Below are 10,159 nucleotides of genomic sequence, written 5' to 3' on the forward strand. Positions count from 1 at the left end.
TCCCTGCTGTCAGCCTTGCCTCCAGAGGATCCTATCAAAGCCAAGGAGAGGCCATGGAAACAAGGAAGACGATCAGGCAGCAGGAGATGTGAGAGACAGCCTGCGGACCATGTAGCGGTGCCCACAAGAGGCTGTAGGGGGGATAAAGAGTCCTGGGGGTGGGTAGAGTAGGCACAGTATGAGAAGAAGCAGAAGGAAGCAGGGATTTTCTGCATCAGCTACAGGCTGTGCCTTTATGAGCTGGCGACTTCAGCTGGGAGTTTGAGGAGGATGCAAGAGAGGAGGATGCAAGAGAGTGATGGAGAAGGCTTCGGGAGCCCAGGGAAGGAGTCTGTGGGGAAGGGGAAGATGGGATTATGTCCAGAAGAGGGCCAGTTAGCAGTGGGATCAGTCTTCCAGGTCTATGGAGAAGAGACTAAGCAGTGTTTCTCAAACCTGATTATGCATCCAAATTATTTGAAAAGTTGTTAGAAATTCACATTCTTGACAGGATTAATAAGTGTCCAACAATAGCATTTCAGGGAAGAGTTTAAAAGCAACCATATCATAGTGTTACGGGAATCAGAATAAGATTATTAATTATCCCAGATTAGGATTGCCAGATAAAATAAATGCAGGGCACTCAAAGTTGAACTTAGTTCCTGCTCTGTTGATTATTTCCTTAGCTGTGCAGAAGCTTTTTAATTTAATCAAGTCCCATTTATTTATTTTTGTTGCCGTTATTGCCATTGGGGTCTTCTTCATAAATTCTTTGCCTAGGCTGATATCTAAAAGAGTTTTTCCAAAAGAATTCTTATGGTTTCATGCCTTACCTTTTAAATCTTTTATCCATCTTTAATTAATTTTTGTGAGTGGTGAGAAATATGGATCCTGCTTCAATCTTCTGCATGTGGCTATCCAATTTTCCCAGCACCATTTATTGAATGGGGCTTCTTTTTCCCAGTGCATATTGTTGTCTGCTTTGTCAAAGATCAGTTGGCTGTATGTGAATGGTTTTATATCTGAGTTTTCTGTTCTGTTCCATTGGCCTATATCTCTATTTTTCTACCCATACTATGCTGTCTGGGTTACTATAGCCTTGTAGTATAGTTTGAAGTCTGGTAATGTGATGCCTCCAGATTTGTTCTTTTGTTTAAGATTGCTTCGGCTATTTGGGCTCTTTTCTGGTTCCAAATGAAGCATAGAATTATTTTTTCTAAATCTGTGAAATATGACATTGGTACTTTGATGGGGATCGCATTGAATCTGTAAATCACTTTGGGTAGTGTGGACATTTTAACAATGTTGATTCTACCAATCAATTAGCATGATATATTTTTCCATTTGTTTGTGTCACGTGTAATTTCTTTCTTCAGAGTTTTGTAGTTCTCCTTGTAGAGATCTTTTACCTCCTTAGTTAAGTATATTCCTAGATATTTTATATTTTTTGTAACAATTGTGAAGTATTGAGTCTTCGATTTGGCTCTCAGCTTGACTATTATTGGTGTATAGGAATGCTACTGATTTGTGTACATTGATTTTGTAACCTTGGAATTTATCAATTCCAGGAGTCTCTTGGTGTAGACTTTGCAGTTTTCTAGACATAAGATCATATCATCGGCAAAAGCAATAGTTTGACCTCCTCTTTCCTGATTTGAATGCCCTTTATTACTTTTTCTTGCCTGATTGCTCTGGCTAGGACTTCCAGCACTATGTTGAATAGAAGTGGTGACAGTGGGCACCCTTGTCTTGTTCCTGTTGTTAGTGGGAATGCTTTCATCTTTTCCCCATTCAGTATGATGTTGGCTGTGGGTTTGTCATATATGGCTTTTATTATTTTGAAATATGTTCCTTCTATGTCTAGTTTGTTAAGGGTTTTTATCATGAAGGGGTGCTGAATTTTGTGAAATGCTTTTTCTGCATCTATTGAGATGATCATATGATCTTTATTTTTGCTTCTATTTATATGGTGAATCACATTTATTGATTTACATGTGTTGAACCATCCTTGTATCCCTAGAATGAAGTCCACTTGGTCATGGTGCATTATTTTTTTGATGTGATTTTGAATTCGATTTGCTAGTATTTTACTGAGGATTTTTGCATCTATATTCATAAGGGATATTGGTCTGTAGTTGTCTTTTTTTGTTGTGTCCTTTCCTGGCTTTGGAATCAAGGAGATACTGGCTTCATAGAATGAGGTGGGGAGGATTCCCTCCTTCTTGATGTTATGGAATAATTTCTGCAGTATGGGTACCAGCTCTTCTTTGTAGGTCTGGTAAAATTCAGCTATGAATCCATTTGGTCCAGAGCTTTTTGTTTGTTGGGAGATTTTTTATTACTGCTTCAATCTCTTTTACTCATTATTGGTCTATTCAGGAGTTCTATTTCTTCCTGATTGAGTCTTGGGAGGTTATGTGTTTCCAGAAATTTATTCATTTCCTCTACATTTTCAAGTTTATGTGCATAGAGATTTTCATAGTATTCAGAGACGATATTTTGTATTTCTGTGGTATCAGTTGTACTATCTCCTTTTTTAATTCCTATTGAGCTTGTTTGGGTCCTTTCTCTTCAATTCCTGGTTAATCTAGCAAGAGTCCTATCAATTTTGTTTATCTCTTCAAAGAACCAGGTTTCTGTTTCATTGATCCTTTGTATTTTTTATTTTCCATTTCACTTAGTTCTGCTCTGACCCTGGCATGGTCAGAGGTTGATCTTCAGGGACCCAGGGACATACCCGCAGGCCAGATCCTGTACTCCTGGGATTTGATTGTGTTGCTCAGGGGCACAGAGGGGAGATTTGTAAACTATTCTCAGGAGGGGAGGGAGCCCACATGGGCAGAACTGAAAGGAGAGTGCAACGCGGGTCCCAGCCACAGCACAATTTCCTAAATGGTACATAAATTTGTGTTAAGAGTGGATTTCAGGCAGCAGTTCAACATGAAAATGGTATCGATTACCCAGACTGGCTGAGGCTGGAGTTAGAGGCAATCCAATCAATCTTTGGGTCTGGAGGTCTGGCAGAACCTATAGCCCACACTGGCAAAATAGCTAAATAAGTTATCACTGATGGTCATCTGGATGAAGTACCCACTGAGGGTAAGGCTTTCAGAAACCCATTTGCTTGTCATCATTGAACTAGAGCTGGCGGTGGAGCTGACTGATGCTAATGCACCAGGATACGTTAGAGAAACAACGAAAAGCTCAATGAAAAGAACTAAAATCTCTACTCCCTACCAACCATATGGCTTAGCAGAGAACCAAAGGCAGTATTTGAATCTGCAAGATTGCTGAATTACAGCTTCCTGAGAACCCTAGGGCTCTGATCTGGGAGGAGTGAGACCCCCCAAGAATACTAATGGGATTCACGAAAGATTCCTAGAACCCAAAATATACCTAAGCAAAAATCTTCTGTACCTCCTCTGCCAGCTAAAGAAGCTTCTCCTTCTTCTGCTGCCCCTGTTCCTGCTTTGGTCTTCCTCCTACCTCACCCTGCCCCTTTTTTCTTTTGATCTATAACTTGAAAAAATCCCAGCATGCCCTGGAGAGACAATTACAAAGTCATACCTTGAAGGCGGAGGCTTAAACACAAAATAATCACCAGACCATACTGATTTATAACAGCAAAAATCTGGGGAATATGTGTGGAAATGATTTCTTGACAGCATTGGACTGAGGAGGGTAAAACATACTGTTAAATTCAATTATTATTATTGAATTCTGGATTCATGTCCTACCTGGAGCAGCTGGGGATTATTTTTATTGTTTGTACAACTTGTTGATTAAAACTGGAAATCGAAATTGCTCAAAGATAGATGAAAATAAGATGCCAAAAAATCCTCAAAGACTAAATCTAGACTTTAAGAGACTGGAAAGGTGAAATGTACTTATGGGTGACGTGTAGCTTCACCAACACATTGGTTAGGAGAAAACCCCTTTAATATATTATTTAGAAATCCACTCTTTGCTGGAACACTAACATCTTTGGAAATCATTTTAATTGCATGTCTTTGTAGACTAGTGAATGATGATGTAGTTAAAATGAGTTCTCTACTTTGAATTGAGGATGGAAGGTTCCTAGAGGGTGAAAGAGGCTGCAAGTTGCTCTTGATCACCACATGCCACGTAGTGGAAGTAGTGGCCTTGATAGCTGGCAGGGCCACAGTGTTGATCCAAATGCTCTGTCCCCGTGGAGGTCTTGGATCCTGCACAATTTCTAAGCCTCTCTCTCCAGACTTCCCTTCAGTATTATGAATTACCTGACAATGTGTAGTAGAATCATGTGACAGAATGTGTATCTGTGAAGTTTATTTTTTCATTTTTATTAACAACACTGCAGTGACCAACCATGTGTGTACGTCTTTGTACACTCATATGAGATAAAGCAAATGCACATATTTAAGTATTTCAATTGCCAGGTAGCCTTCCAGGAAAGGTACATCAATTACAGTATATCCCGCCAGCCTTGTAGGGAAGTACCCACCAACTTTTAAAGAATTACAGTAATTTTCATATAAAAGGAAGACCAATTCAGAGATATACAAGCTGTTAAATCCAAAATTCTTGTCCTTATAGAACAGGATGGGGAACATCGCTAAAGGAGAAAGGCAACCCAGAGCAGAATCGGGGCCAGTGGGAGTGCACCAAGGAGCTTGGTGTGGATTCAACCCGGTAGCAGCAAGCGCTTAAATCCCCTGACCCAGGACTGTGTATTTTTAAGTTTAGAGGAATAGAAACCAAACTGTTAGTAGTAGTAGTTATACTGGTGAGATTACAGGTAATTTTTTATTTTCCTCCTGATGCTTATTTTTGTTTTCTAAATTTTCTATGTATTTTTTAGTCAACAAGTGTTTGTTGAGAATCTATAATGTACTCAACTGGTCAGGAGGCACTGACATGAGATTTTTAAAAAGAAGTAATATTTTTCTTCCTCTTCTCCTTCTCCTTCTCCTTCTCCTCCCCCTCCTCTCTTTCCCCTCTTTCCCACACTGAACTTGCCTGTGTAACAAGAATGATTGAATCCCATCCCCAGCAGGTCTTTGCCACCATCTTTTGTGGCCCTGTGGGTGGCTATGATTCTCGTATCCATTGAGTGTTTTAGGTGCTCAGATGTGTTCCTGAGTGGCACCAACCACCACAGATGTACCTTTTGGAGAAAAGGGACACATTCTTCTGTGTGTCTAGCCTGCTGCAGGCCAGGGGCCTGGCCAGGAGAGAGAGACCTTAGTCCCACTTCAGGGGCCCTTAGGGCCTGGGCTGTACGTCCCCCACACAGCCAGGCTTGGAGCCTTTCCAGCTGTGCTGACCTGCCAGTCTGGGGCCCCCTGGGCGTGCTGGGACTGCATCTGGGCCCAGCCTGGCGACTGCAGCCTTTCTAGACAAGTATCTGCCCTCTGTCAAAAGAGTCTCTAGAAACTCTGCCAAGACCACAGACGTGGCTGCAGAACCAGGGAAGGAGATCACAGAGGAAGAGGTGGTAGAGAAACTCAAAGGTCCATCCATTGGTTCTGGAAGGGAAGGTGTGGTGACCTCAGATGGGGACTGAGGGAGGGAAACCTCAGGTCAGGGCAGAGGAGACTTCTGGGGTTCACACAAAGCACAGGGGAGGGTGAGCTCATGGCCAGAAAAGGGGCGGTTTGCAGTGAGCTGCATCTGCCAGGTGCCAGGGACAGACTGGGAGCAAATGGAAATTATAGTGCCCTGGAGTCTGTGGGTGGGGCCACAGTGGTTAACAGTGCCAAGCCAAAGCCACACTATAGGGGGTATAGCTCAGGGGTAGAGCATTTGACTGCAGATCAAGAGGTCCCTGGTTCAAATCCAGGTGCCCCCTGGCTCTTGTGCTTTTGTCCCTTGAACCAGCTGTTGTACCCCCAGCACCGAAACCTCCTGTGACGAGGGAGGAGAGAAGAGGTCGGCAAGTTCCCTCAGGTGCCCAGGTGTGCTCTACCACCTAACCCTCCTGGGCTGATCCAGTCTCCCTCTTATGGCTTGAGGTGGATGTTTGTGTTATTATATGACTGCCCACCACTGAACCTTCTCTCTCTGTTTTAAGAGCCCTAAATAATGTGCGTCTTGGTGAAAAGCACAGCTCTGCAACCTTCTACATTAGACAAATGTACCAAATACTTGACCCCAATGGCTGATGGTGAGGACCCAGCTCAGACCTTGAATGCGGACTGGGCAACCCACAGGGCAGAGCACTGATTAAACTTCATCCTGGGGTGTGGGGCATAGAGCTGGGGCACAGGGCTCTGACCCAGCAGTAGGGCTGGCGGCTGCATGCAGTGTCCAGTGGGGGTTGCAGTGGTCTCTGGCCAGCATGCTCTCTGCCTTGAGCTTGCTGTGATTCCGGCCCCCTGGGCTTCTTTGAGCCTGGTTCCCACCTTCCCGTCAGTGCTGTGAGCTCCTCACATTTAGACAAAGTCAGGTTCTGGTTTTGTACCTGTGTCTGTAACTCATACAGAAATTGGCACCAGAAATGATTTGCAAGCAAGAGATCCTCAAAGAAATTGGGGTGTGTGGGTGGGGACATTCTGGAATTAATTGCCAGACCTAGTTGTACTGAAGTCAATAAAAATCCATCCAGTCCTTCCTGGATGGGAATCTAGCAGACGAGGGCTCAGCAGCAGACGTGCTACGTAAACTGGTGCCTGTGGTCAGCTTAAATGGGGCGCCCATGGGGGGCGAGATACCTGGTTACTGCCACCCTAAGACAGGAGGAGAAGCCGCAGGTGAGGCGGCTGATTCTAGTGCATAGAGAATTACTAGGTTTAAGGCCCAGTTTTCATGCAGTGCACAGAAGGGTCATGGGGCTTTCTATGACTGTGCCAAGAGCATCTTACCCAAGGCACCTGCATGACATAACAGAAAACCAGAGGCAAAATTTGATACTGAAGTTGCTAAATTCAGTTAAATTCATAGCCTCCCTGGTCTTGTGAGTGAAAGTTGAGGCATTTATCAGGAAAGAACAGTGCTCCAAGAATCATAAAGGAGACTTATGAGAGGATGTGGAGAAATCAAGGCAAACATCCAAACTCCAAAAACTCCACTAAATCTCCTTGGCAGCTAAGGCAGCCTCTCTTGTTCTGGCTGATAAAACTTCTTACCAAATGTCCAGCACCCCTGGCCCTCACCCACCAAATGCCGAAGCTGCCCACTCATTGTAATAACTGAAAATATCTAGGGGGCTTTCTGACCCATCAGAACCCCTGTGCTACAACTTTGGAATCTCCGTGGCCTTTGACGCTGTGTCTCCCTGCGGATGTGCCTAGTGCAGGGAAAGGTACAGTTTACATGTGGTCTAATGTGCCTGGGCCGGGCTCCACCAGCAGTAGGAGAGGTTTCTCATCCCAGGTCAGAAGCCCCTTTGGGCCTGGGCTTTGGACCCCCAAACAGGCCAATTTGAGCCCAATCCCTGTTCCTCCAGGTGTGCTGACCTGCTGAGGCCAGGCCTTCAAGGTAGTGAGCGCTGCTCCCCAGGAGGGCAGCTTCAGCCTCCTCTGGGCTCAGCCAAGGAGGTCCAAAGAAGAGGAAGAGGTAGGAGATGGAAAAGAGAGAAAAATCCAGCCAGTGGTCTAAAGGGCGAGTGTGGGGTGGAAATGGTGGGGAGGTTTTGGGATAAATGGGGAGGAGGTGAAGGATGGAAGGGAGGAGGGGAGGGTTGTTCCAGTAAGAAGTGTTCAGAGCTTGTGTACCCAGCTAGGGTCAGAGGAAGAGAATGTACCAGGCAGGGCAGAGGAGGCTCTGGGCACTCAGATAAGAGGTCAGTGGGACAGGGCGATGCTCATGGCCAGATGAGGGTTAGCTTGTATGAGGTGAGTCAGCCAGGACATGGGGCCTGAGCAGGAATAAACAGGAACTGCTACAGGTGACTGGAGGGTCCCTCCCCAGGGGGTGGGGGGGTCACAGTCTTAAATGGCATCCATTAGGGAAAGAAAGGGGACAGGAGGGAGCCCAGAGATCAGAGAAATAGAACTGGCCAGGACATCCAACCAGCAAATCTGTCTTGCTCCTGGTATGTTGACACATGTTAAGGGTGATAATTACACCATTCTCCCAGGCCAGGGGGTATAGCTCAGGGGTAGAGCATTTGACTGCAGATCAAGAGGTCCCTGGTTCAAATCCAGGTGCCCCCTAATTTGTCTCATTTTTAACCATTGAAGTGGTTCCCACAGCATCACAGAAGTGCAGACTCAATAACCCTCAGTTGATTTGCATGGACATAAAGTTTGTAAGGCAAAGACCCTGCCTTCCCCTGCCTTGTTTGAAGTGGGCTTCTGGCTTAGGGAAAGAGCATTTGCCTGAAGGTCAAGAGGTCCGTGGTGCAAAGTTTGTGTGTGTGTGTGTGTGTGTGTGTGTGTGTGTGTGTGTGTCCTTTTAGTACTAGACTGGAGGCACTCAGGGCATTTCCTGGGAGGGCCTGTCTCATCTGGCCTATTGAGACTTAGCATGGGGATGTGGGGGCAGACACAGGCAGTGGGCCAGGCTGTGTTTCTTGCCTGGGTTGGGTTAGTAGAGAGGGCCCAAGACCAGCCATGTGGGACTCAGTCCCAACCCTATCATTAATTAGGTGTGTGCTTGGGCATGTCTCTTAATTATGACCTCTTTTGAAGCCTATAACATAGGGTACCAAGCTAAATTGGTGGTTCCCAATTCTGAATTTTCATTGGGATCATCTGAGGAGCTTGTTAAAAATAGTCCCTTGGCCTCACTCCCAAGTATTCTGATTCAGGGGGTCCACGGTGGAGCCTGTGAGCCTTTATTTTCAAGCACACTCCCCTGCTATCACCACTGTACACACCAGGAGCTGCGATGGGCAGCCCAGCCGGGGAACCAGGCTTCAGGTTAATCCAGAAGTGTTCCATGGAAACATCCATGGCTTTATGCTGATGTCCTCAGCTTTGGACTGCTGGGCATCAGGGGTACTGGGCATTGGCAGAGGATCACCAGGTCTTCATTAGACAATAATGAGATGAGCTTTTAAGGACAGGTCAAAAGCTTTCAATCCAGATGCCCCTTACCTGTTCTTATTTTTGTTTACCGATTTTGGAATGTCATTCCAGCTTCCTTTCCCTTGCAGGAGCCTATTATTGTAAATCTGTCTGCTAAGAGGAGGGAGAAAAAAAGAGGCCTGCAGTGTCAGGTCAGTCCCCTGAGAAACCCCAGGTGACTTCCTCCACCATCTCACTCCTTGTCCTTAGCCCACAGAGCCTCCAGAATACTGTTCTCCCCCTGCCCTGGTCAGGGCGGGGCAGAGTGTGAGTTTGCAGCAACCCCAAGTGGAAACTCCAGAACCTGGAGACACAGAGCCAAGATTTCTGGTGTGCTGAGCTCAGAAATCTAAGCACTATCCTATTGGAGGGACATATAATGCTCCTGCTGGTTCAACTACTCCTGTTATAGCCAAGCGGGGTGCTGTAGAGAATACAGCAGGAGATGGAGAATTAACCCAGCCCTCTCTTTTAGGGAGCACATGCATCTGTCTGGGGAGATTCTAAACAACCCTGAAAAGGGCTGGAGCTGAGTGGAACCCAGAGGGCTGGAGAAGGCAGGGGTCTTTGCCTTACAAACTTTATGTCCATGCAAATCAACTGAGGGTTATTGAGTCTGCACTTCTGTGATGCTGTGGGAACCACTTCAATGGTTAAAAATGAGACAAATTAGGGGGCACCTGGATTTGAACCAGGGACCTCTTGATCTGCAGTCAAATGCTCTACCCCTGAGCTATACCCCCTGGCCTGGGAGAATAGTGTAATTATCACCCTTAACATGTGTCAACACACCAGGAGCAAGACAGACTTGCTGGTTGGATGTCCTGGCCAGTTCTATTTCTCTGATCTCTGGGCTCCCTCCTGTCCCCTTCTTTCCCCATCATTTCTATGTGCACCTGGCTGAAGACACTCTGGTGGCCTTCCTGACCTTTGCAGCTGGGGAGACCCTTAAGATTCAGCCAAATAATCCTCTTTATAATAATGATTGTTGGGCATCTACTTGGTGTCAGGTGTGTGAGATTGGGGACATAATTGTAACTAGGTGACATTACCTTCCCCTGCACTAAAATAAAGTTCAGAGCCCGTATATGGAAGTTTATTTAACAATATAGAATAATGTTCATGATAATTTTTAAGTGAAAAGGTAAATTGCTTTTGTAAAAAAATGTAACCTAAAAAAGTTATACTCT

The 10,159-nt window shown here is 45.4% G+C and overlaps 3 non-coding genes across 3 annotated transcripts; 2 read left to right on the forward strand and 1 right to left on the reverse strand.

The window, feature by feature from the left end:
• The first annotated feature begins 5,737 nt into the window (after positions 1 to 5,737).
• On the forward strand, positions 5,738 to 5,809 carry TRNAC-GCA. The gene has a single exon. It is a non-coding gene; the product is annotated as a tRNA-Cys (tRNA).
• A 2,233-nt stretch (positions 5,810 to 8,042) lies between these two features.
• TRNAC-GCA lies at positions 8,043 to 8,114 on the forward strand. The gene has a single exon. It is a non-coding gene; the product is annotated as a tRNA-Cys (tRNA).
• A 1,526-nt stretch (positions 8,115 to 9,640) lies between these two features.
• On the reverse strand, positions 9,641 to 9,712 carry TRNAC-GCA. Its single transcript has one exon. It is a non-coding gene; the product is annotated as a tRNA-Cys (tRNA).
• Between the last annotated feature and the right edge of the window lie 447 nt (positions 9,713 to 10,159).

The sequence above is a fragment of the Propithecus coquereli genome, unplaced genomic scaffold (assembly GCF_000956105.1).
Source record: "Propithecus coquereli isolate 6110/MARCELLA unplaced genomic scaffold, Pcoq_1.0 Scaffold75, whole genome shotgun sequence".
NCBI classification, from domain to species: domain Eukaryota; kingdom Metazoa; phylum Chordata; class Mammalia; order Primates; family Indriidae; genus Propithecus; species Propithecus coquereli.